The following is a 26,897-nucleotide window of genomic DNA, read 5'->3' on the forward strand; positions in this document are numbered from 1 at the left end:
CTGATGCCAATAACTTTTGACATTCCTGAAAAGGGTAGTAAGTGTGCTTATATTTCCATTTTATCCTGAAAGAGCTGTTTCCTAAATTGATTGTCTTATTCAAAAAGATATTTTAAGCCACCAGAGATGATTAAATTTATATCTGTATTATCAGTAACATATATGATAAGAATATATAATTGTCTTATGATTTTAATATTTTAACCTGTTGAAAACATACTCACATTTTATGATTTTACCAATCAGATCTTTTAAAAAGGACTATTAACCTTTGGAACATTGTAGACCTGAAAGGAATGTTTCCAAAGAAACTTATATCAATCAAAGAAGAGTGCTATGAGAGTCAAGTGACAAAGTCAGCTCAACAGAGTGACAGCTGTATAGGGAATAAGGGATGGGAAGCATGGGTGAGCTATTAATCCTAACAAGAACTGACGTTTCACTCCATGGGAAGGAGTTATTTTTATTTCTAAATTTAGCAATTCCCATTGTGTTCAAATTGATTAAAAATCATGTGCCTATAAAATGAAAATGAATTTTCTCCAAGAATTTGACACCTACCAATAATATTCAATGCTTTAACGACCAAGAGAAGGAAAGAGGAAGTATAAAAGTTAAATCAATTTTCCTAAGTGTTTTCCCAAATCCTCAAAAACCAAGATACTTGAGTTTGTCCCTGCCATTTGGATAGCAAATGAGTTGGAATTATTTTGAAGTCAGTTGTTGTCAACAAACTCATTAATTTCCAAAGAATTGGTCATTTTTTTTGCTTTCTTTTTTAAAACATATTAATAAACTTGACTAAAATATATTGGATTGGAGTTATTTTGATAGAAATTAATTGTTAGTTTTCCATGATATTTTATGACAATTATCCAGAAGAATGACTTTAGATCACCTCTTCTCCAGTTAAAATAGACTCACTTGTTAAAAAATATTTTAGTTTTATTGATTTGAGAGAGAGTAAAAGGAAAATAGGAAGAGAGAGAAAGAGAAAGAGAGAAAGAAAATGAGAATAAATGGGAGTGCTAGGTCCTCTAGCCACTGCAAATAATAAATAAATAAATAAATAAATAAATAAATAAATAAATAAATAAAAAGAACTACAAATGCATGTGCATATAGCTTACATGGGTACTGGGGAATTTAATCTGGGTCCTTAGGCTTTGTAAGCAAGCACCCTGACTGCTAAGCGATCTCTCCAGTCTTCTAGATATAATTTTGTTTACATTTCGGGAAATGAAAGCCATGATCTTTTACATGCATAGCATGTATATTGCCCTAAGCTATTCCTCACTCCTTATGCCTGAGTTCTAAGCAGCTTGACAGCAAGATAATCTTTGGCACACGCTTTTGTTTTCTGCTTAGTCCTTGAACTTTCTTTTTTCCCTCTACCAACCTGTAGATGTACATTTGTTTTAAAATCAAAACAAACCCTGAAGTATATATGGGAACACAAGCTCTAACTCTAATAATAGTTGGATTTTATTTTAGAAAATGTAACATCCAATATCATTGCTTTTTTTATACTAAACCACAAAATTTACAGGTTTACCTTGAAGTATCAACAACCAAGTCTGATAATTTAAATGATCTAGGTTTCTCTCATTAAAAAAAAAAAAAAATTATGAGAAAGAGAGACAGAATGGACAAGCCAGGGCCTCCTTCCACTGCACACATATGCCACAGATTTGTGCCACTTTGTGCATCTGGTTTAGTTGGGCACTGGGGAGTCAAACCTGGGCTGTCAGGTTTTGCAAGCAAGGGCTTTTATCCACTGTCATTTCCCCACTCCCCTATTTTTTTCCTTTTTTGAGGTAAGATCTTACATTAGCCCAGACATGCATGGAACTCATTATGTACCCCAAGATGGCCTTGGGCACATGGCAATCCTGAGCTCTGGGATTATAGTGTGGAGAGGCACCATACAAGGCATAAAGTATAGGGCAGACTGAAACTGAACTCCATTCCTTGTGCCTCTGCCTCTTCAGGAACTCTCTATTGGCATGCACCACCACAGCAGCCATCTCTAGGCATGCACTGACACTGGGTATGTTCACCAATAGTTTATGTTACGGGGACCCTCCTTGTTGGGGTATATGAGTCATGCATGCATTGTGGGGTTAGCCATCAGTTATGAGTAGGAGGAAATGTCTCTCTGTATCATGACCCAATGCGTGGCTGTAACATTCTGTCAGTGTTTGAAATTCTTACTTACACCAGAACAATACCTACACATGAAAAACTATTCATTAGCTGTTTATCTTCAGTGTTATCAAGACTTAACATGGAGTCAGTCAATTTGTTCGAGTCAACATCGGCCCAGTACACTATTCGTGTTCTCTGGGCAGAAAGCTTCAAAAAGTAGTGCTGAGGTCAGTGGCCTTACATATATAGACTTACTGCATATTTACCTTGATCATCAAGAGGCTATAGATAATTCAAACCCACTGCTACCTAAGACTAAGAAAACACTATAGGATTTGGGTATCTTTACAAATGAGCACCAATAATTGCTGAGCCATCTTACCAAGCCCCAGATTTGAGTAATTTAGAAGACCTTTCCAGAATAATTGTGAGGATTAGATGAGTGAAATCATTTAAAAAGTAAATACTGTATACACTTTGGTAAGTTTCATGGTAAAACAAACAAAAACATGAAGAAAATAATGAATGTAATGAAGCTAGTGGAATCAGCAGTAGGCTGTAGCATGTTACATCTGTCTTTAGAGAAGTCCAAGAAGAGTATGTTGGTGCACATCAAGGTTTGGAAATAGAAGAGAGGAACACTGTGACTTGGAGGAAAGTCTACAAGTGATATCACCTAATCCTCTGGCATTTGGAATCCATAGTGGTCTAGATATAGGACTTCAAAGAGGAAGATCAAAGTGCAATACTAACTTTACTAATGCCGGTGCTTAGGTGGTGAACACGGTTTAGACCTTGGAGAGAAGACACTGGCACAGTCGTGCAGCTCCACATCCTGCCACAGTGATAGGACCCATAAAGCAGAGCAAATGCTAGGGCTTACATCCGTGACGTACTAAGACTCCTGATTGAAAGGTTTTCAGTATCCCTCCCATAAATCAATAGAAGTGAAGAGTTGGCAATAGAGTAAACATAGAAATTTAGAAACAGGCAACCAGATGATGTGAAGAGCTTCAAAAGAACATATTTAAGGGACTACACACTGGATAATTTCTGCTGTTGTATCAACTTGAGAAGAACATTATCTCTATTCATAGATAATAGAAGCACCAAATCAGGAAGTTGGTGGTAAAGATAATTATGTTCATAATATAACCTAATGCAAGTTTCATTAGCAAATATTTGAGAAGATACAAACACTTCAGAGTCAGAATCACCTTCAGTATATACTTTGGCTCCTTTATGAGGTCTTGTGTCATGCACCAATAAAGTTAGTGCAGTTTGTGTTTTGCTACATGATCATGAGGCTGCTCTTTTTGACAGATGTCATTACATGTTAAAAGAGTAACAATGAAACAAATACTAAGAGCAGAAAATCTTCCAGGTTGTTCAAAAACAGTGTTTTTGTGTTTGAGTTTTTAGTCTGGGTTGTATATTGAATGAATAAGCAGGTAGCCTACATTTGGAAGGATGTATATTTGTGGTTTCAGACCAGAAATATAACACAAGTTGCTATTTATGAAATTGTTTGTTTCCGAGTTTTTTCTATGAGTCTTGAATTGCAATTTACACATAACAGCATATTGATTGCATATGTAAGACAAAATACACTTAAATAGGTTACAATGCTAATTTTAGTATTACATGAGCCATTTAAAGTTACTGCAAACCTTATTGCATTAAAGGGGAAAAAAAGGTATGATCAGTACAATCTCAATAATTAAACTATGCTTGATAGAAACAAATCAGTCTTTCAGGAAATTAAAAAGAATGGGCTAGGTAATCAAACTGTCAGCATTTTATCTGAGTTTGCATATCACTAGACTTATAATATGTTTTTAAAAATATTTTTATCTCTGCAAGGATAAAGACAGAGAAAGAGAGAGAGAGAAAGAAAGAAAAAAAGAGAGAGAGATTGGTGCCTCAGGGCCTCTTGCCACTCTAAACCAACTCCAAACACATACATGCTGCATTTTGTGCGCCAGACTTCACATGGGTACTGGAGAATTAAACCACACAGGGACTGGAAAGAAGGCTCAGGTTAAGTGCACTTTCGATTCAAGCACGAGAGCCTGAGAGTGCCTGAGGCTGCGAGAGTCCAAATCTTCAGAATGTACTTGACCTTCTAGGTGTGGCCACATGGACATGTAACCCCAGTCATGCAAAGGAGAGGAGTGACTAGGGATTCAACTTTGCTCTCTACAAACAGCAAGCTTCTTTATCAGTAAGAGACTGACTCCTTCAAGAAAATGCAGAAGAATGATGGAGAGGAACACCTGACATTTGCTCCCACTAACACACCTAACTCCCCCAACAATACTCCTTCAGGTGCCACAAAAGCACATACACATGAATATACCATATACATCATAACACACACACGCACACACACACAACCACATTAGATACACACAAGCAAATAAAATAACATTTACAATATATATATCAGAAAATGCAGACAATCTGAGATACTAACACCTATCAGGAAAGACTAAAATAAAACTAGCAAACTCTAGGGCCAAAAAGTCATTCATGGGGAATAACAAGAACTCTCAGGTTGATAATTAGAGGTTTGAGAAAAGATCAGTACTGTGATTTTGGGAAAAGCTTGATGCAGCTTTTTCCTGTACCTTATTTTATTTTCACTAATTGTTTGATTACCACATTTAAGTATTTCAAACATAATTTTCATGACTTATGTATTTCCTTAACATTTAACTTCATGAAAATAATAATACAAGAGTATTCAGTGCAGCTTTATTCATTGGTAGATTTCAAAGCATCCCTGTTATTTACAAATGGTAGAAAGTATACATATGATATTGCATATTTTGTCTAAAAAGAAACTTAAACTTCAAATTCATTTGTTTTAAGCAACAAATGAGCAAAAGTGAACTTTTAATTAAGTGAAAAGACAAAAAACAGAATGTATCCATGATCACATGCATATGAAATTCAAGAACATGGATGGACTTGGCCTAAGCTGTGGTTCTATATGTAAAAGTTAATTGGTAGTTTATTAAATAATTTTCATTCAAATACAAGCAAGATGCCTCAATTAATAAAATCTCTTTAGAAACTGTTGATCTGGGAAAACATTCTAAAAATGGTTAGATGTAAATTTAACTCCCAGGTTTGACAATTAACATTGGTTATATATTTTATTTCTAATTTTATTGAAGGGCAATGTTTAAAATTGCTCCAATATAAATATGAAAATGTGGGAAAGATTAGCTTTTTTAACTTTTTTTTGTCCATTTTTTATTTATTTATTATTTGAGAGCGACAGACACAGAGAGAAAGACAGATAGAGGGGGAGAGAGAGAATGGGCGCGCCAGGGCTCCCAGCCTCTGCAAATGAACTCCAGACACGTGCGCCCCCTTGTGCATCTGGCTAACGTGGGACCTGGGGAACCGAGCCTCGAACCGGGGTCCTTAGGCTTCACAGGCAAGCGCTTAACCGCTAAGCCATCTCTCCAGCCCAAGATTAGCTTTTTTAAACTTTAAAAGAAATTTACTAAAAGCCAGACACAGTGGGTCACAGCTATAATTCCTGTCATGAGACTGAGGCATGGAAATTGCTTTGAGACTGAGCTTTAGAGTCTTTGTTTCAAAAATAAAATTGAAAAGAAAGTAAGGGAAAGCTTATGGTAACAATTTATGGTAGTTAAAATAGACTGTAGCATCCTTTTTATGAGTTAATAGTTGCACGCACGTCCACTGATATTCTAGGATGTATATCTCTAGTTACAATTAAAATACCTATAAAACCGATTTCACATTTAATTTGGAATTTGGAATACATTTTGCAAAATGGCAAATAAAAGGTAGAAGATATATTTTGTTAACTTTTCACTCCAGATACCATTCAAATACATGCATTGGATACAAGGTAATATCTTGTTTGCACCCTTGTAAGGAATAAACAGATAGAACATCTTTTGTTGAGAACTTTCTTTGAAAGAGCATCTATAAACTGGTGAACCTGCCAGTTCAGGGCTTCACTACAAGGAAGAGGTGGATCCACCACCAGCTCATCAAAATACAAAGCTGAAACTGGTCAGGGGTCAAGACCTGTGCCATTGTATATGAAACACATTTACAGCCCAGGGAAGTTCAAATTGTAGCCACAAACTGAAACATATCAAAATCAAAAATAAAATCTATGTTAACTCTAAAACATGGAATTTACAGTCACTGAAACTTAAATGTCCTACATTTTAAAGTTGGTATAATCACTCTATTGCAAAGTGTCTATTTCCCCCTAGGTGTTTATATGTGGTATACACATGTTATGCAAGCCAAACCAAATTAGAGACAGAGGGGTGATATTTACACTGTGTTTTCTACTCTTGAGCCTCCCTAGCAAATGTCTAATAATGACTCTTGACTTGAAAGGCCTTTTTGCATAATGCCAGGGGCACAATGGGTGACCCCATTTCAGGACTTCAGAGGCCTCAGATACTTAAATCTCAGACACAAGCCAGACACTTCACCATCTGCTTTTCTTCACATGTATCATTTGCTTTTTAGTGTAGATAACATCCACAAATACTATAAACAGATCATGTATTAAATGACAATTATCCTTCCTTAAAGATAGCACAAAATGAAGTCTATTTTCTCAATACATTTACTCCAGAAGACTGAGAATAATATAGATATACAATATCTTAACTAAGAAATAAATTCAACATACATTTTGGAAATTTGCTTAGAAAAACATGAGATATATTTTTATATAATAAATTTTTTGGTGTTAGATTTTTAATATTATATTAAATAAACACAACTCAGAGAGTGTAAGCAATATATTTTTAAAATGCACAGATATGCTTTAGAATGAGTCAGAATATTCTGCATTCTTGAAGTGTTTCTGCTATCTCTTTCTGTGATTATTATGTGACATATTTTATCTTACAATGTGACTTTTTATGTTGACAATGTCAAGGAATAGCTTACTGATGATCCCTTCCATTTACCAAAAATAATGTACTAAAAAGAATTCCATGGACCATATATCATTATAATTGTAGACCGGCATTCTTGCAGTTTATTTGATGACTTTTTGAGATAACAAGGATACTGTTTTACCTCTATTTTAAGCTGCTTCCCTACACATCTTAACTTCAAGGATATCTTAGATTCTGTTCATTAAGCTCATTAAGCACTTGATAAAGGTGATTGATTATAAAACCTTATTACTTTTTTAAAAAGATGTTTTTAATTCTCCTAGCACACAAGTGAACTAGTATAGTGACAAAATTCTTTAAAATAAAATGCTTACTTGGAAAAATTCTCACTAGGTTTTGAGCAATATAATGCCATCAAATACATTCTATTCAACCTGCAGTCTCCCAGTCTAACAGAGAATTTAGGTCTTAAAAGCATTATGGCCTGTAAAAGAAAATCCCAATTTTGAATGAACTATTGATTCCCGGAAAGAAATAGATTCTTTACCCTATGCTGCGGTAGGCTAGAGAACCAGACAAACAAAATAACAAACTTATACATACTTCTCTCATTTATGTTGCCGATGCAAATTAATGCGCCACTGGCTTTTAGAAGGGCAATTGGGAAGCAAGTGCCTTTAACTGTGGAGTCATCTGCCCAGCCACTTCTCTCATTTCTCTCCTACTGCAACGCTGTAGCTCTCCATTGCTTTTGTGTGCCCAGGACACTTAAGTCCCAGGCTTTCTCACAGAGAATATTCCAGAGGTCTGTGCCTGGCAGTCCTGCTTCTATGCAACCTCCTGTGAGGGCATATCGAACTACATCCCCACTTGGCAGCTAGGTACAGAATCAGTGAGCACCCCAAGGGCTCACTGTGTGGCAGAGTCAAGGGGAGACTTAGTTCAGATGTGTCCCACTGAGCAGGTCAGGGGGCAGCTGTTCACAGAAAATGGCACATGCCTTCTGCTTTCACTTCAGCTGGGCCTATGTTGTCAGTGGTCTCTCTTTGGGGGGTTTCCAGGTTCTTGAAAACTCTGGGTGACTACTTGGGGCCACCTTTTATAGGATAGAGGAAAAGAAGAACTTGATTGCTAGGGGATGTAGGTTTGGGTGGTTCTCTGTTTTGATTGACATGCTTGGGTTATGTGTTTTCCCTGTGAGTGTTCTTACCCAGGATGTATCAGAGCTCAGTGGTAAAGCAGGAATAGGATAGTAAATAGGGATTCTCCTGAAAACTTTGCTGAGGATACTTCGCTTATTGTGCATGCACTCAAAACCATCTGATCTCGAACCATCCTCCTGTCTTCTGATCCCAAATGTATCCTAGAATGTGTTTGCATAGAACTTGGACATTAACAAAGAGTTGCTGGGGGGTGTGCCTTGTTTCCTCTGATTAAAGCAGAAGTATATGCAGTTTGATGGCAGTGGGAGTTCCAGGTGGCCAACAAGTAGCTAAGTGCATTGTTAGGGGAGAGGCATGTTTACTGCCCAAGCCAAGAGTGTTCCGGGTTACGAAGATATTCCCCATGCCTCCCTGCCTCAGCTCTACCTTCCAAGACCGCAGCTGATCTCAGCACCCTACTCTGTCCTTTCTTGGATACCGTATGTGTTTGCTGTTTGTGCTCAATACCCCTTCTGCCCTAATTATTCTTTCAGAGGTTTTTAATCCCCCTCTTTTACAGCCTGTACTAAGCCACCAATATATTTGTTTCCATGTGTCCTCACAGATATCAGGACAAAACCCAGCCCCCCGGCCGGGAGGACATCTCAGCATTTAAAGGTTCTTGCCTGAAAAGCCTGACAGCCTGGGTTCTATTCACCAGTACCCAAGCAAAGCCAAATACACAAAGTGGTGTGTGCATCTGGAGTTTGTTTGCAGTGGCAGGAGGCCCTGAAGTACCCATTCTCCTTATCTCTTTCACTCTCACATAAATTAATTGATTAATTAATTAAGTAAGTATTTTTAAAAATCCAGTCTGAGATGATCTGATAGGACCTACTGATGAATGCTAGGCTGCTGTCTGGGGCTGAGCTGCCAAAGCTATTCTAGGCCTCATTTAGCTGGTAGCTGGTGTGAGGTGACTAAAAGGCTTGTGTTCCTCTAGTCAAGTCAAGGTAAACAGACTGATTTTAAAAGGAGAGGACTAACTCTTTCAAAAGGAAGGTTATGAGATCTGGAGAGCATTGATACTTGTGATAAATGTGGAAACAGAAGAAGGAACTTGATATACTTTGTCTTTAGGGGGAAAAAAAAAAGATTCAGAGTAAAATGCCTTTCTTGCCCCCTCCTCTTCTGATTCATACTAGGTGCATTAATTTGGACTACTAAGACAAAATACCATAAACCATGTGCTTATAAGAACAGAAATTTATTTCTCAGGGTTCTGTAGTTGGGCATCCAAGGCCAAGATGTCGTAACGAGGCGCTGCAGAATGCTCACTTACTGCAATGTCACCCAGCACAAAGGCAACTAACTAGCTCTTGGCTTCTCCTTATAAGTGTTCTAATTCCACTTATGAGAAGCACAGGCTCACAACCTATTTCCCAACACCATCACAGTGGTACCACGGTTTCAATACATGAATTTTTCAGAAAGAATTTTAATACATTGCCTTCGGGTAATATAATTTGTTAAATGAATGAAATTACTATTCAAAATACAGAGATTTCAGTATGAATAAAGTTCAAAAGAAAACTATTTCCATGTAAAGACAAAGCTTATGGATTATAGAGGACTGAATACTATCCCTCTAAACTTAGTATTCATTTAGGATGCAAAGTGACCTCCATTGAAAATAGTGTGTTGCTAGATGTAATTACTTGAAAGGTGTTGTGTTAAAATTATTCTAGATTTAGAGTCTAAAGTCCATGACTGTATTGTTATGGAAAGGAGACATAGTGAGTACCAGAAAAGAGGATGAGGGAGTAGAGTCAGGAAATGATGACAAACGAAAGCACCAGAAACAACCTGAGACTTCAGAAGGAACCTAGATCTTTTGAGCCCTCCACTGCAGCCTTCTGGTCTCTAGAACTATGATAAACTAATTTGCTTTCTTTAACAAGTCTCCAGGATTTAGTAATATATTACAGAAGCTGTCATAAATCAACATATGTTTTCTGTGTTAGCTTTCCTAATATAACCCTTTGAACTACCCCAAGAGCAAGGCCATTGTTCCTATGTGTCAAACATAAGACTGATCCCAAAGATGTCCACATTGCTGAGAGTCTTCCCACTGACCTGTCAGGAGTGAGGTGGCAATCCAGGATATCGGACTGTAAACTTCTATCTTCTCTATTATACACTCATAAAATGGAAGGCTTGTAAAATTCAATGGAGAAAGATTTCCAATTTTCATTGTGACAAATACATTTAAGAGCATCAGTTATGTAGAATATATTAATGAGTGGAATATCTTACTCTGAGACAGTATATACACTGATAAGACTTCCACAGTAATTATGTGGACAGGAATTCTCTAGAAATGAGGCACTGTAGATGGTCCTCATTTTAGACATGTTGAAGATGAGTTGTGGAGAGGACCACATTCAGAACAACCTCTTCCAAAACATAGCCATGTCCTAGTCAATTTTAGTGGCCTGCTTTACCATGATGAAGTGGACTTCATAGCTGTGATTTTAAATCAAGGATCATGAGATGAGGATAACCTACACTATCCATAATCACAAAGGTCCTTACGAAGGAAAGGAAGGAATGAGCTTGAAGCAGAGGTGAGAGAGAAAGATAGGAAGAGATTTAAAGTTATTACACTGCAGCACTGAAGCTAGTGGATAAACCAAGGGAAGGAGGATGGCTTCTAGGTTGGAAAGAAGAAGAAACTTCCAGAAAAGATAGATACCCATTAATATCTTTTTTTTATTTTATTTATTTATTTCAGAGCAACAGACAGAGAGAAAGAGGCAGAGAGAGAGAGAGAGAGAGAGAGAGAGAGAGAGAGAGAGAAAGAGAGAGAGAGAATGCGGGAGCCAGGGCTTCCAGCCACTGCAAACGAACTCCAGACACGTGCGCCCCCTTGTGCATCTGGCTAACGTGGGTCCTGGGGAACCGAGCCTCGAACCGGGGTCCTTAGGCTTCACAGGCAAGCACTTAACCACTAAGCCATCTATCCAGCCCCCATTAATATCTTAATATAAGAGTCCTATCCCATTTAAATATAGCTTAAAACCTTATGTTGTTTACTGAAAATGAAATAATTTCTTACAACAATAGAAAACTAATAAAAATAGAAAAGTCTGGGCTGGGGAGATAGCTCAGCAGTTAAGGAACTTGCTGGCAAAGCCTGATGACCTGGGTTGATTCCCCAGAACCCATATAAAGCCAGGTGCACAAAGTGGTGCACACATCTTGAGTTCATCCTCCCCGCTCCCATACATGCAAATAAGTTAATAAAATGGTTTTTTTTAGAAAAAAAAATAGAAAAAGCTGGTGGAAATTTCTCAGTAATCTCAGGCAACCATTTCTGATACCAGCTTTCATCTGGTGTCTCAATTTAGGAATGGGAGAGTCACATTCAGACAGAACAATCTACACTTTTATAAGAAAGAGATCTCGATTTTCTCAACCAGAAGTGTGTATATATTACATGCATTATAAGGAATAAAAACATGAGCCATGTAAATACTTATAAATGATAAATTGCTACCAACTCCTAGATGCACATAGTAAAACTATTCATCAATTTTATTAAGTTTAAATTCTGGCCAGATGCATATTCTTTTGTGAACCTAAATTTGATTCCCATCCAAGACTTTCAATGTCTTCTATCATGGTTGGACTGCTTCCAATACAGATGAAAAATTGAGGTTTTCCAACTCTGTATGATGATACACAATGTATCATTTTTATTTACATAAAAAAGGACAAGCTTACTCAAATTGTATTAGCTCAAGATTAGTTTCAAAATGAAAAAGATGTACTAATTTTCCTGATAAATATTGTTTATTTTGTAATTTTTATTGCTAAGTTCTAATTTAAAAATAACTGTTCCATCCATAATTGTTTGTTTTTAAATTGTATATTTTATTTTCAGGAAGTTAATAAAAGTTTCAGCAAAACTATTTATAAACATTCACAATAGTTTGATTAATACAAAGACTCATCACTTTTTGACTTTCTAATATACATACATCCAAAATGTATATTAATTTTCACAGCCAATAATTATAATTCATATTAAAATATTAAGTTCACAGTTGGATAATCTCATCCATAACCCTGTTTTCTAAGAATTTGTACAGAAAATCATAATTTAAGGTCAAGATTACTCTAATAAACAAGTCTCCAAATCTAACACCTAAAACACCACACATAAGCCTATTTAGGCCATTCTCCACACGTCAACTAGAACAAGTGAGAATGATAACAAACTTGTGAAAGATATTAGTCATGTTTCTTCCATTTCCCTTTCTAAGATAGTGAAATACAGCTTCATTTAGGAATTGGGACTGGAAGTGTTTGGGGACAATTAATTGCAGGAGGAAAGAGCCTTTTTGATTAATAGGTGTCTGATTTTACAAGCAGTTTTAAAAGGGGAAGGGGACCTGAGACTGCAAAAGAGGGTCAAATTTGGTGTCATACAGTGCACACACACATGCACACACACAAACCTAGACTTCAATACCTAGTAGGTACTTTTAAGTTCTCCCATGTAGAAGTCTCATGTAAAAGAATGTACATACACTTGTCTGAAAATTAAAAGTTATGAAGAAATGTTGAATTTCAACATATGTGAGGCTTTCAACGCTGAGAAGGAAGATTTGCTGACATTGAACCAAAGCAGCACAAATGTCTTTGGCCTTCAACCTCCTCACAGTACTGCATGCTAGGATTTTAAAGCCAGTTGTCAGTCAATAGCACCCATGCTGTCCCATGGCTTGGTCATGCACAGCGAGTGCTCACTCAGCTCTTTCAGAGTGCTGTGCAGACCTCTCATGAGTATTCTCTTTTCCAGGGTACTGCAGCAGTGACACATTAAAACTGAACTTATGGCCAATAAAACTAACTTACACCTGAAGGGAACTTACATAACATGAATATCTTCTGCAGAAGGTTCATCAGGGTCACTTTGTTCTTAAGAACACTAGAGAACTTCAGCACTGAATTGGAGACACCATTATAAATACTGAAATGACCCAAGAAAAACCCAAAGTATAGAAAACAGGATACTAATTAGACCAGAGTGGTGGAAAGACTAGCTTCTTAAAACAAGGTAAATCATTATCTTATTCAACCTAGCTGTATTGACTAACAAAGTATTTTCTCTATAAATATCAAAGAGTAATGATAAAATGCTATAAATATTGGTTATGGGTTTGCAAATAAAATGCAGTAAGTGGGCATGTTTAGGAGTAATAAGAACATGCTGTTTTGCAAAGATTTCATGTCATAAGAGGCTCATTTTGACTAAAAGAGTAGAGGATCAAGATGCTGCTTATAAAAGGATGGATAAAGACAATCTGATCTCACTGAGGGGTGGCTGGTTTCTATAGCAACTACAAAATTACCATTAGAAAAGAGGAGTCATGGTGGAGTGTGCTTGCAGTGTATTATGATTTCAAAGGTCACATTGTAGTGGCATGGCTTTTTAAAGTCATTAATCTATTCAAGGGATGTCTAATAGCTACAAAAATAATAGCCCATTGAAGAACTTGTACAATAGCTCTCTTAGTTCCACTAATCACCTGTGTTCATCGAGAGCTGTGTGATGAATCACAGAGCACGAGGCACTGTATCTGATCTATTTATAAATATGCGCATATATGTGTGTGCATGCCCAAAATACAGATGTAATATGGTTTATTCATGAAATCTATATATCCAGAAAACAATTCAATGTTTATTATCAAAAATTGTGACCCAGGGCTGGAAAGATGGCTCAGCAATAGAAAGCACTTGGTTACAAACTCTTTCAAAGTTCGGGGTTTTGATTTACCAGGACCCACATAAAGCCAGACTCAAAGTGGCATATGCATCTGGAATTCATTTTCAGGGACAAGATGACTTATTGTGCCCATACTCTTCCCTCCTATCTTTCTCTTTCTCCCCCTTGAATACTCAAATAAATAAATAAATAAAATAACCATGACCCAAATGTGATTTGAGCTATTTATTACAAAGAATTGTATAGATAATGTGCTTAGAACTCATAGAGAATAATCTCCCTTGAGTAGATATAACCAGCCAATGATACATTGGACAGATAGGAATTAAGTAGGTAATAGATAAGCTTACATTAGGTCAGTCTAAAATGCTGTTTCCACCACATTTCTCAAATCAGTCTCCTCTGCCCATGCCCCTTGTTTGCCTCTTCTTTTGTCCCTTTCTGAGCTAAGTAAATAGGTTACAGCTTGGTAAAACAACATCTGGGCAGCACTGGCAGCCAGAGCTGGCATCTGAAAGTCCAGAAAGAGTCAGCTGTCTCATTCTCATTCTGCAAAGATATTTCTAATGCCTCCACTTGACAGTCCAGCCAAAAGAGAACCAGACAGTTATAGTACTCAGACCACAACTTGTTTACCAAAATAGCTAAATAAAAGGCTAAAATATTTCCTATTTGAACATAAGGAATATATTTGATCTCAGGAAGCATAAATTTTGAATCTGTCAGGCAATTATTACAATATTATAACAATAATAATAGATACTGGTCCTGGGTTTCTTTTGGCTGCTTTATATGGAAGATGGAGAAAGTATTTTTTTTAAGACCCAAGTTATTCAAATGAGATGCATGTGTAGAATTTGCACTGTATTTCAAGACAGGGCATTGCAATGTTAATCTTGGACACTTGGGCACTTTCACTCCTCAATTCCAGGCTCCTGATAGTGCTTCTGAAGAGAAAGGATGTCAGACCTCTGTATGCCAGATATGTGGGATGTGGCACATGGCTAAGTTAGGCGCTGGTTGTGTATGCAACAGTCAAAATTATTACTTGATAATCAGCCTCTGGACCTAGTTAAAATCTGATCTGATGTAGAAGGAGCGCATTTATTGATTCTCTTAAGAAATAACAGCATAACCGGTAAATCTCCTTATCAAATGCCTTTGGACTGTACTCATCTTAAAATAAATCATCATATGTTTAATGGAAATTAGACCATTTAACAAGAGTAAAAGTTTCTTACTGTGGATTTTCAAAGGAAGACATCTCCTTAGGAGTTATTTCTTATCCAAGTTTCTTCTAGGCTCATAAAACTTTCCTACTCTTTCACCCCTACTGTTTTCTTTAAAGCAGGAATCTTTTTTTTTTTTTTTTTTTTTTAACAAATGCAGGAACTGTCTAGATATCAGGCAGATTGACCCAGTAGCTGAGAAGTTGCAAACTACCTCCTCATTTTTGTTTGCATTTGTACTTGACTTTTCATCATTGGTGAGAGAAGGAGTAAGGGCCTCTTTATCTGTCTGTCTGAGTGGAGATTAGCTGTTCTCTGGACACATGGATGAGGTAACACTCCTGCTTGTGAACAATAAGCTGGAAGCTCTGGCAGGCTTGCTGAACAATCCTTCGGTAAAATCAGACAGACTCCCCTAAACTTGCTTTGATAAGCATGAAAGCTCATTCTGTATGGTGGAACAACCTGAGGCCGGACTCTTGTAGGCAAGATGTGTTGTGACCTTTTGACCTTGAACATAGGCAGTCTGAGAGATGAGAGAGAGGAAAAGCTCTTGGTGAATTCCGTATAATAATTTATTTAAGGGTATGTCTAATTTGGGATTTTTTTTTTTTTGCTATGTTTATTTACTTGGCAAAGCTTGGAATTCCATGAAGACAGCAGTCAGCCTGTCTGCCAATAGTTGATGGATCGTCTGTCTACTGTACAGACATTCTGAGCATCAGCAGTTTTGGTGAGGTTGGGCAAGAGATAAAAAGACCTAGATTTAGAAGTCATTGTTGCACTGTTACGTGAAAGAGCAGTGCCAACCTCTAAAGTTATAAATAGTAAAGAAATGGAGGCCAGAGGGCCAAAAGTGAAGGGCTGTCAAAGAGGAGGCCCTGTCAGCATAGTGCTGCAGCTATTTATGGGGTAAAATAAATCACTTGGAAAGGGTCAAGGTGAAGTCAGGGTGCTTGAAACAATTGTTTGTACCTTATCAAAAAAAGGTTTTCCTTTTTCTCCTCTCAGTCAACCTCCACGTAAAAGCCATTAAGATTTAAGGGAAACCTCACTGCTGCATCAGCTAGCTAACTCTGAGGTTTTCCTGTTACAGTCTGATTCCCACAATATCAAACACAAAACGTTATTGCTTAGATAATGGTATTTTGACAGAATCTATAAGTTCTTGTACATCATCAGACAATTCTTCTTTCCTGGTTCTGGGCCTATTTTGAAGAATGTGGGAGATTTTTTTTTTTTTTATTAAGAATGCCATATTTCATTCTTTATTTTGCTATGATCTTTTTGAACCTGTATTTGCAAGTTGCTCAGTATTCTGAGAGGTTTCACACTACATGTAAAACCAGGTTCCTACAAAATATTATATATACATGGTTGCTAGACAAATTAAAGACCTAGATGGAAATGTCAAATGCTTAATATGCTCTAGAGAACATTTAAAAGAGAATCTCTGTAGCAGGAATCTTAAACAAGAGTTCAAAAATTACAAAAAAGAATCATGGAATTTTAGTAAATGAATCATAGCATTCACAAAGCGCCATGGCATGGCCGGAAGCCAGGAGAGAGTCAGTCCCCAGACAGTCAGCGTGTCTAGTGCCAGAAGGCGCTACATAGGCGACTGGGGGAAATGACCAAGATCTGTCCAAGCAACACATTGTTTAACCTAATTAGCAACAAAAAACCTGTTGTGATGCCCACACAAGTGCAATAGTGGTACACAGCCATGGTGAGGAATCAATTGCTCTTGATTTGGCTAACTGATCCGCTCAGTGGTACTAGACCCATAGCTGGAGCTGGGAAACAAGTCAGAACCATACCCAAACACAAGCCCACTCTTCAATATCAAGCTCCCATCAATCACGGGGTATAAGAGGGCCTAAATCTACCATACTGTCTATCAAAAAAGTAAGTCTTATCTCAATTTTCCGGGTGCTAACTTACTCTCCGTTGGAGAATCTGCTTCTCTTTTCCAGATAGATGCAGATCCTAAGAAGAGAGCTGTTCCAACATACCTCAAAAGGGGCCCAACTGAAACTAAGGACAACTGGCGAAATAAGCAAGGGTGTTGTTTTCCTGTGAACCGGATACCAGCACAAAGGGGAAGGAGATCAACGCAGAGAAAAATCAGCTCCTACCAAATCAGAGAGCCAGAGCCTCAGAGGCCCCCAATACCTCAGCACTGAAGCAGACCAAAAATGAACCCAACATGGCTCAGGGAAATCTTGCGGAAGAGGGGGCGGAAAGAATGTCAGAGTCACATGTTGGGTCATGATTTGCAGAGACATTTATCATACCAATAACTGGGGGCTAACTCCACAATGCAGGACCCATTTTCATTAACAAGGAGGGTCTAATGGGAAGGGGTAGATCACAGATGAGCCTAAATGATGGTACCAAACTGCCTGTATTTACTGAAAAGAAAACTAATAAATTAAATTAAAAAAAATAATAATAAATAAAGATAAAAAAAAATAAATAAAAAAAAAACAAAGCGCCATGGCAAACAGCAAGAAGTCATATGTTGAAATTTTCTAAAAAGAAATAATTAGTAAATTTCAAAAATCATATAAATCATCAATAAAATCAAAATGCTACTAATGTATTTTTAAAAAATAAATCATAGAATATAAGAAACCAGAAAAAGTGTGCATTACATATGTTAAGCATTAAAAAGGCATTTGGGAGCTGGAGAGATTGCTTAGTGGTTACGGTGCTTGCCTGCAAAGCCTAAGGACCCAGGATCCATTCTCCCGGTCCCACATAAGCCAGATGCACATGTAGTATGTAGTGCATACCTGTGAAGCTCGTTTGCAGTGGCTAGAGGCCCTGGTGTGCCCCTTCTCCCCACCCCCTTTCTCTCTCTCTCTCTCTCTCTCTCTCTCTGTCTCTCTCTCTCTCTTGGTCTCTGATAAACAAATAAAAATAAATCTTTTTTTTTTTTTAAGTCACTTGGTCCTAGGAGATGGCTCAATTGGCAAAGTGTTGCACAAACATGAGCATCCCCAGCACCCACCTAAAATGTCCAATGAGGTGGCTCACACTTGTAATCCCACCCTATAAAAGCAGAGTCCGGAGGCTCTGCAAGGACTGCTGGCAAGCTAGTTTAGCTGGATTGGTACATTATATGTCTGGTGAGAGGCTCTATCCCAAACATAAGGTAGACAGCAAACAAACTTCTGACCTCCATATGAATTATCACACATGTACATGTGAACTCTCACACAATGGTGCACTCACACACATATGACCACACACACAGGGCCAAAATAAATAAAATTTAAGGACTCTCAAAACCATCAGTCAATATTTATGATCTGAATATAATTATGCAACTTTTAAACACAAAAATGCTAAATGATGCCATGTGTTGTTGAGAATTCGGGGACACTGTAGCCCTTCCTCATGCTGCTGATGTGGAGAGCCATTTTTATAAGCAAATCTCTCAGATGATAGATAGATGGTAGGTAGATAGATAAATAGATAGATAGATAGATAGATAGATAGATAGATAGATAGATAGATAGATAGATAGATACACAGACAGGCAGGCAGAGAGAAAGAAAAGCTAGGGTCTGCATAAATCAGCAATTAGTCTATGAGATACATCAAAGACCCTCGCATTCAGCTGCTGAGAAAACCATGTGTGGGGTGTGGTTGATTTCATGAGAATTTGGTGGGTCCCCACACAGAGAAAGTCCATAAGGAATGTGACGGTGAACATGTTTGATCACTCAACATTTACAAGAAATGAGTTCATTGTGCTCAAAACACCATGGTTCTACCTTTACTTTAATGAAGCACAGTTGGAGCTTATTTAAAAATAAGTTTAATATAGATCTAAGCATGGGGAGAAACAGAATTATGAAAGGCAGAAATATGTAATTCCAGAATATTCTAATGAAAATCCATCTTTGTTTGGATCTTAGAAACATAAATTATGGAGAAAAATATAAAAATCAATAGTAGATATGGGTAAAATAAATTTCTGTAAGTTAGACACACGTGCATATTAAATGATGTATATTTTGCAAAAATACTTACTGTCCATTATATATATTCCAAAGGTTGTCTGTGGAAGCTAAGCTGAGATTAGAAAAGAAGGATAACAGAAACTGAATATAGGAGTTCACAAGTGCTGTTATTACAAAACCAGAAACTCTGTAACAATTTGTCAATTGGAACGTAAACAATTCTCTTATCATTTTGATCCTCATTTGAACTTTTGTGCAGACGCAGAACTCAGAAATCAACCACAGAAGTGAAAAGACAATCCGAAGAGTTGCTTTTGGAGTGGAAAACCAAACTGGATTAAATGTTAACTACTTTTAAAACACAGAAATCCATAGACTGCACTACAATGAATACATTCATTTGAGGCATTCTACAATTTGCACTTTTAGCATTTTCAATCATTTAAAAGAACTATGACAATTTTAAATTTATTTTTTTGATTAGTTCTGGACATACTCAGTATGTAAACAGAACATGTTGGTATCATCCTTACCCTCATCCTTGTCCTACTTCCCCTGAAGGGACCCTCCTCATTGCTGAATCCCGTTATCCCCATAGGGATTGTGTGTAATGCATTGTGGGGGTAGTCATCAGTTTATGAGAAAGAGGCAATAAAAGAATTAAGACAAATTTTAAGACTTAACTTTTCTTTTTACTTGTCTTTGTATGTGTGTGATGTGCATGCATGCCTGTGTGTGTGTGTGTGTGTGTGTGTGTGTGTGTATGTGTGTGTGTGTGTATACAAGTACAGGGACACACTTGCGTGTAGGCCAGAGGTCAATGTCTGCTATTATACTAAGTCCCTACTCACCTTATTCTTTGAGACCGCTTTTGTCACTGGACCTAGAGCTCACTAATTTAGTTACACTGGTTAGCCAGCAAGTCCTAGGGATCCTACTGTCTCTACTTCCCCAGTAATGGGCCTAGAGATACACAAGACCATACGCAGCATTCTCCATGGTTAGTGAAGAGCTGAACTTATATCCTCAACCTTGAACAGCAAGCATTTAACCCACTAGGCCACCCCAATTCCTTTTAACAGTCATAATTTCCCATCCCTCAATCTCACATGCATATTAGTTAGTTACATTATGTATGTATATGTGCATATATAATATGTTCTCTAAATTCATATATATTAATATTAGTTTAACGATTTATGTATTTATGAATAGACAAAGTTCTATGAAATTTGCTCTGTGTCTTTGCAGGCCACTTGGGGACATGTACCATCAAAATATCCCACATGGGCTAGAGGAATAGCTTAGCGGTGAATGTGTTTGCCTGCAAAGCCAAAGTACCCAGGTTCGATTCCCCAGGACCCACATTAGCCTGATGCACAAGGGGGTACACACATCTGGAGTTTGTTTGCAGTGGCTGGAGGCCCTGGTGCACCCATTCTCTCCCTGTACCTCTCTCTCTCCCTCTTTCTCTGTCAAATACATAATAAAATATTTTTAAAATATATTGCACATATCTAAAATGTGCTATTTTTAACCAGGCGTTATAGCTTGTATGAGAAGCATCTGCCAAAAGGCTCACGTGTGAAAGGCTTGATTTCCCACATACCAGTTTTCAGAGTGAGGACAGAAAATGATGAGGTTCTGGCTAACGATGGACTAAATGTATGCATAATGTGATGGCATTATGGGAGGTGGGAGAAGCTAGGAGATGGGTCTTGTTAAGTAAGTAGGTTGCCATGGTGAATGCACTGGAAAGATGCACTTTCTTCCCTCCCCCAGCCTCTCTGCTTTACCATAAGGTGCGCAGCCTAATCCACCATGGGCTCCAGCTGCCATGATATTCTTCTTCACAATAAGCCCAGAAACGAGAGAGCCAAACATGGATGGAAACCTCTGAAACCATGCTAAAAAATTTAAAAAATCACCTTTTACAGTTTCTTTCAGGTATTTTTCATAGGACCAGAAAAACCTACCAAACACACCAGATAAGAGGTTTTTTATTTTTAAACCCACTAATGTTATCATACTATTATGCTATTCAATATTTTGATATTGTCAATCAATTTTAAACACATTCTTAGTATTTTCAAATAAAATTTTATATAAAATTTAAAATGTAGAAGATGGTGTACAATAAAATATATAGATCTCCTCCTAATTACTCAGTTTTAGCCTGAATTCTGATCTAACTACCCTTACCCTTTTGAGTGCTAATCTTCATATAAGTTCATGAATCTTCAAGAACCAATTCTTATGCAAACTGAATTGTTTTCATATTTCATTATTGCTCACAGAAGAAGTTGACAATATTTTGTTTCTATTATACTTTACACTTTCTAAGAAACAGAAATATTTTCTAAATACTGTCATTGCTTATTTAATGCTAGTTCAGTCAAGAACAGAACCAGTATGTGGAGGTGTTCCCATTCAGATTCAGGGACAGACTGTTTCAAGAACACAATGCAAATGAGCAAGAGAGAAAGACACCCAACGCTCGCCTCTGGCCTCTGCAAACATTTGGGCAGGGTATATGCATCGGCACACACACACGTGCGTGCACTACATACACACCACATGCCACACATACAACAGCACACATGCTACACACACAGGCCAAAACTGAGCGCAACAAAACCCAACTATTACCTGGTAATATCTAAGCTATTGAAATGTGCTGGTACAATACATGGTTCATCTGTTTCAAGTGATGCTGACATAACAAAACTACTGGGTACAAATAGTTCTGCCCAATATGCCACACACAATAATGGTAAGAGACTGTGGTGTGATTGCATGTATTCTCTGTATTACATTTTTCATTGTGTTTTAAGTATGTGTTCCCACTTCATGAATAATCAGTGTTATGAAACAAATGTTACCTTGATAGCAGCCCTATACATCTCCCATCTACTACATGCCTTGATTCTATTGAAAGGTCATGTTAAGTGACTGGCATCTATATATATATATATATATATATATATATATATATATATAATTTAAGTGTGCATAAGTACAATCTATGATGTATACAAGATAAAGGAATTCCCTGACAATTGCCAAGAATACATCTTTGTTGTTAGAGGATGCATGGCTATAATTAATTTTGCAAATATGTTCTGAGATCCATGTACAAAGATCCTTTATATTACAAATGTACCCTGTACCTCTTGTTCTTCCATTCAAAGTCCATCTTTAAAATTGAATTTGCAGCTAACTTTATGGTTTCATTATGCAATGCCCCCACAGGCTTTGACTACATGGTAGCTAGGCGGTGGCACTATTTTGAGAGACTGTGGAACTTTGAGCAGGAGAGGCCTGGATGGAGGAAATAGGTCACTAGGAGACAGGCTTTGAGCATTATAGCTCGGCCTACATTCTGAACCAACCTCTCTGCTTCCAAATACTCCAAGATGTTAATAATAAACTGTGCAACAAGCTGTCATGGTCACACATGACCAACCACTGCTATGCCTGCCTCTCCATAAGAGACCTCATCTCCTGAGCAGTGGTACAAAATACCCCCTGCCATATTTACATTGCTTCTGTCAGGTATTTTTTCAAAGCAATGAGGAAAGTGGCTAATACACTTTTTTTTTTCCTAGACAGAGCTTCATATTATATTTGTTTTCTCAATAGTTTTGTATACTTTCACAATGAAAGAGGCAGTATATTTTACTTTTCACCTAGTAAATATAATTCAGATGCTTTAAAAATAAATTATTGATATTATGTTACTTGGCATAAGAAAGTTCCCCTGTATTTCATGTACCTGTGAGAAGAGAATATATCTAAGTATCAGAGACTGATGAGGTTTCAGGGAGCCCTGGGAGCTGTCAGCTCTGAACTGCAGTGCTGAGTTAGAACCTGCAGTTGAGCCCAAATCTCCTTGCAATTTTCTATATTATGCCACTGCATTTGGTGTGATACCCAGAGAAGGGGGCATACTCTCATGTGCTGCACTGAACATCTGGTTGTTTATTTTAGTTCGCATTTGTTTGTTGGAACCTAAGATCAAAAGCACACCATTGACTCCCTATTTATTTTGCCTGCCAAAAACTATGAGGACATAGAGACAAAGTACCCTTTCCTTTTCTGTCCCTTTCATGAAAGGAAACTATTTCTACTCTATTTCTACTCTCTCTGAGGATCTTCTTCTAATTTGCCATGAGGATGATGTCACCAATGCATTCAAGTGAGATGTAGGAATAGATAGTGTAGAGTAGACTACAATCCCCTCCTCTCTCCTGTCCCTGGCCTAAACAACCTCAATAGACAGGTCAGTGGAGGGCCTGCTCTTGCCAGCGAATCCACCAAGCCAGCTGTCATGCTCACTCTGAGTGGACGTGCTTTGCTTTTTGCCTAGGATTTTTAGTATAATTATCTGTGTAGACCTTTTTCTTGTTTTATTTTTGTTTGTTTGTTTATTTGTTTTGTTTTTTACCTATTACATGGATGTGCATACATTTCTTTTTCACATCCTCTTCCCCAGCAACTGGATAGCTTCAGCAAGTTGTTAATTACTCATTTTGTTTCCTGTCCAGCATTTGGCTTTTGTCAAGGCTTGTTAAAAATATTTTATATATCTTTGTATGTATGCATTTATTTATGAGAAAGAGAGAGATTATTTATGAGAAAGAGAGAGAGAGAGAGAATGGGCATGCCAGGGCCTAAAGCCACTGCAAATGAACTGCAGATGCATGTGCCACCTTGTGCATCTGGCTTGTACAGGTGCTAGGGGCTCAAACCTGGGTCCATCAGCTTCACAGGCAAGTGCCTTAACAACTAAGTCAACTCTCCAGCCGTTTAAAACTTTAATAAGACTTCTTATCTTTCTGGTTTTGGAAGGTCTTATGTGACTGTCAGTGGTGATGTTCAGAACTTTTCTAAAGTCCAGTTTTCTTGCATAAGTGATCAAATATGGAATTTCATAATCAGTGGTTCTGTCTCAACCCCTGCTTTTACTTAAGGATGTTCATTCAAAGGCTTTTCTGCCCTTTTTATTTAACAATCCTCTCTCCGATCTCCACTCAACCTCCATGCTAGACATTGTGTTAGCACTATTGATTTGGTTAGCCTGAAACTCTGGAATTTCACTTCCTTCCTTTCTAGGGATTATTCATGTCATTCTGTGTTCCTATTCTGTCTACTCAGATATGCAGATCTGAGATGAAATATCCTGGAGAAACAGGCCTCAATGCTTACTGTTACTCTCAAGAACAAGGTTATAGAACTTAATTATCTATAATGAACAACATGTCCTCTAACCCTTTTTTCTCTGTGACATAAAGCAATCAAAATAAAAAAGTAAATAAAGTAAAATTACAATTATATCAACATAGCTGATAGATGTTGAAATGTGATCACCCAACCACCACATTCAAATCAAATATATCCATGTACAGCTATGTGTGTATATATATCTGTCTGTTTCATGTGGTAGAGTTCCAACTGAATGCCATCACTTATGAAGATCAAGTATATTTTTCTTCTGTTCAAAGAATGTTTTCCATGTCATAAACCTTAAGTTTTATATGATAAAGAAGTAAGCTTGGGCTGGAGAGATGGCTTAGTGGTTAAGCGCTTGCCCGTGAAGCCTAAGGACCCTGGTTCGAGGCTCAACTAACCAGGACCCACATTAGCCAGATGCACAAGGGGGCGCACACGTCTGGAGTTCGTTTGCAGTGGCTGGAAGCCCTGGCGCACCCATTCTCTCTCTCTCTCTCCTCCTGTCTTTCTCTCCGTGTCTGTCACTCTCAAATAAATAAACAAAAAAAAGTAAATATATATATAAATATGTATGTATGTATGTATAAATCACATACAGATCCTAGTTCCTAGCACCTCAGAATTGGCCTGATTTGGAAATAGACCACATAGATGTGATTAAAGTGAGGTCATACTGGATGAGGATAGACATCATCTGTTATGACTGGTGTCCTTATAAAAGGGTGATCTTGTCAAGACAAGAAACAGCAAAAAATCACATGTGAATATGGCAGCAGACAAAAGAGAGATGCATTACTAAGGCAAGTAAAGCCAAGGATTGCCACACCTTGTGACAAGCTACAAAAGTAGTAAAGCTTCTCCCTAGGAAACGCCAGAAGGAATCAAGCCTCCTGAAACCATAACCTTAGATTTCTAGCATTCAGAGAAATGTGACAGGGAGTTTCCGCTGATTAAGATACCAAGTTGTTGGCGCTTTGCTGCAACAGCCCTAGGAAACTAATATTCTAACCCTATTTAATAAAAGAAACCAATAGGGAGAGACATTGCTACTGAATTAATATATTACTCAATTATTTACATGGGAAGTAAGACTGATAGAGGATGAAGATTAACTTTCAAGCTTTCATGTGCATACAAATAAATGGGTTGCTGTTTCATGTGGTAGAGTTCCAACTGAATGCCATCACTTATGAAGATCAAGTATATTTTTCTTCTGTACAAAGCATATTTTCCATGTCATAAACCTTAAGTTTTATATTATAAAGAAGTAAGCTTTCCTAGTAACTTATTTGGCTTCATATAACATCAAAATACCACTAAGGAATGTAATTAATAATGACTACATGATTAACTTTTTAAATTGGAATTCATAACATAACCAGTCTGTTGACTATAAAACTTTTTAAAAAAAAATAAAGAGAAAGGAAATGGAAAGATTGGCAATTAACAGATTTTTCAATTATTTTAGTCTCAAGTGTATTTCATTTCTTTCTTTCTTTTTTTTTTTTCTTTTGAGTGTGTGTGTATGTGTCTGTCTGTCTACCTGTCAATTCTCTCTCAGTTATTTGGTTCCATTGTCTTTACTGTGTGTAAGACATTGTGTAACCTGACTTTACACGAAAGTATAGGTGTTTCTATAGGTACTTTGAACTAATTATCATAGCCTTCTCTGTACCATTACATTAGCATGAAAAATCTCCTTTTCTGCAACTGGTCATAAGACAGGGCTCTTAGTGATGAAAGTGTGATACCTGGCATTCCTGGAAGACTGGCAGTATGCCAGTCACAGTGTTAATCATGATTACATGAGATATCAAAACTGTCAGGTTGGATTGGCATATACATCAATTTTCCCCACAGATTAATGCGTACTTACCACATCACCACTTCTGTTCAATATTGAATTGGAGCCTCTTCAAACAACACGATTGATACCAGATTAAGTATTTTCTAATATTCCAATGTGTTTTGAAGATGGTAAAGAATACCAGACAGTTTGTTATTCCAAGTTAGTATTTGTTTTGCTTTACAGACATAGTCTGACTTTTAGTTCAACAACTATGAGACTTGGAATCCTTGTTCTGACCACTAAACTCATTTTACCATATGCAATTGCCAATAGCTGGCAGTCATAGAGTTTTGAATTGATACTCAGAAACATCTGTCAATTTGGCCAGGAATCATTAAGTATAAGAAATATGTTTAGTCATTTCTCTATTCTGAAAGCACTTTAATTTACCACATAATGACTTAAGTGGAATCTAAATGACACCCAAATCACTTTTTAAATTCTTTTAAGTGTTTGGGACTATTGACTTTTGCTACCCTGCACTTGATTTGATTTCCCTGAAACTGACACAAATTCTAAGGAATCATATTTTACAAGTTTATACTGAGGTACAGCAATAAAACAATCACCACTAGGAACTTATCCTCAAGCCAATTATGCCTCTGCAAACACA

The sequence above is a fragment of the Jaculus jaculus genome, chromosome 5, assembly GCF_020740685.1.
Source record: "Jaculus jaculus isolate mJacJac1 chromosome 5, mJacJac1.mat.Y.cur, whole genome shotgun sequence".
Classification (NCBI taxonomy): Eukaryota; Metazoa; Chordata; class Mammalia; order Rodentia; family Dipodidae; genus Jaculus; species Jaculus jaculus.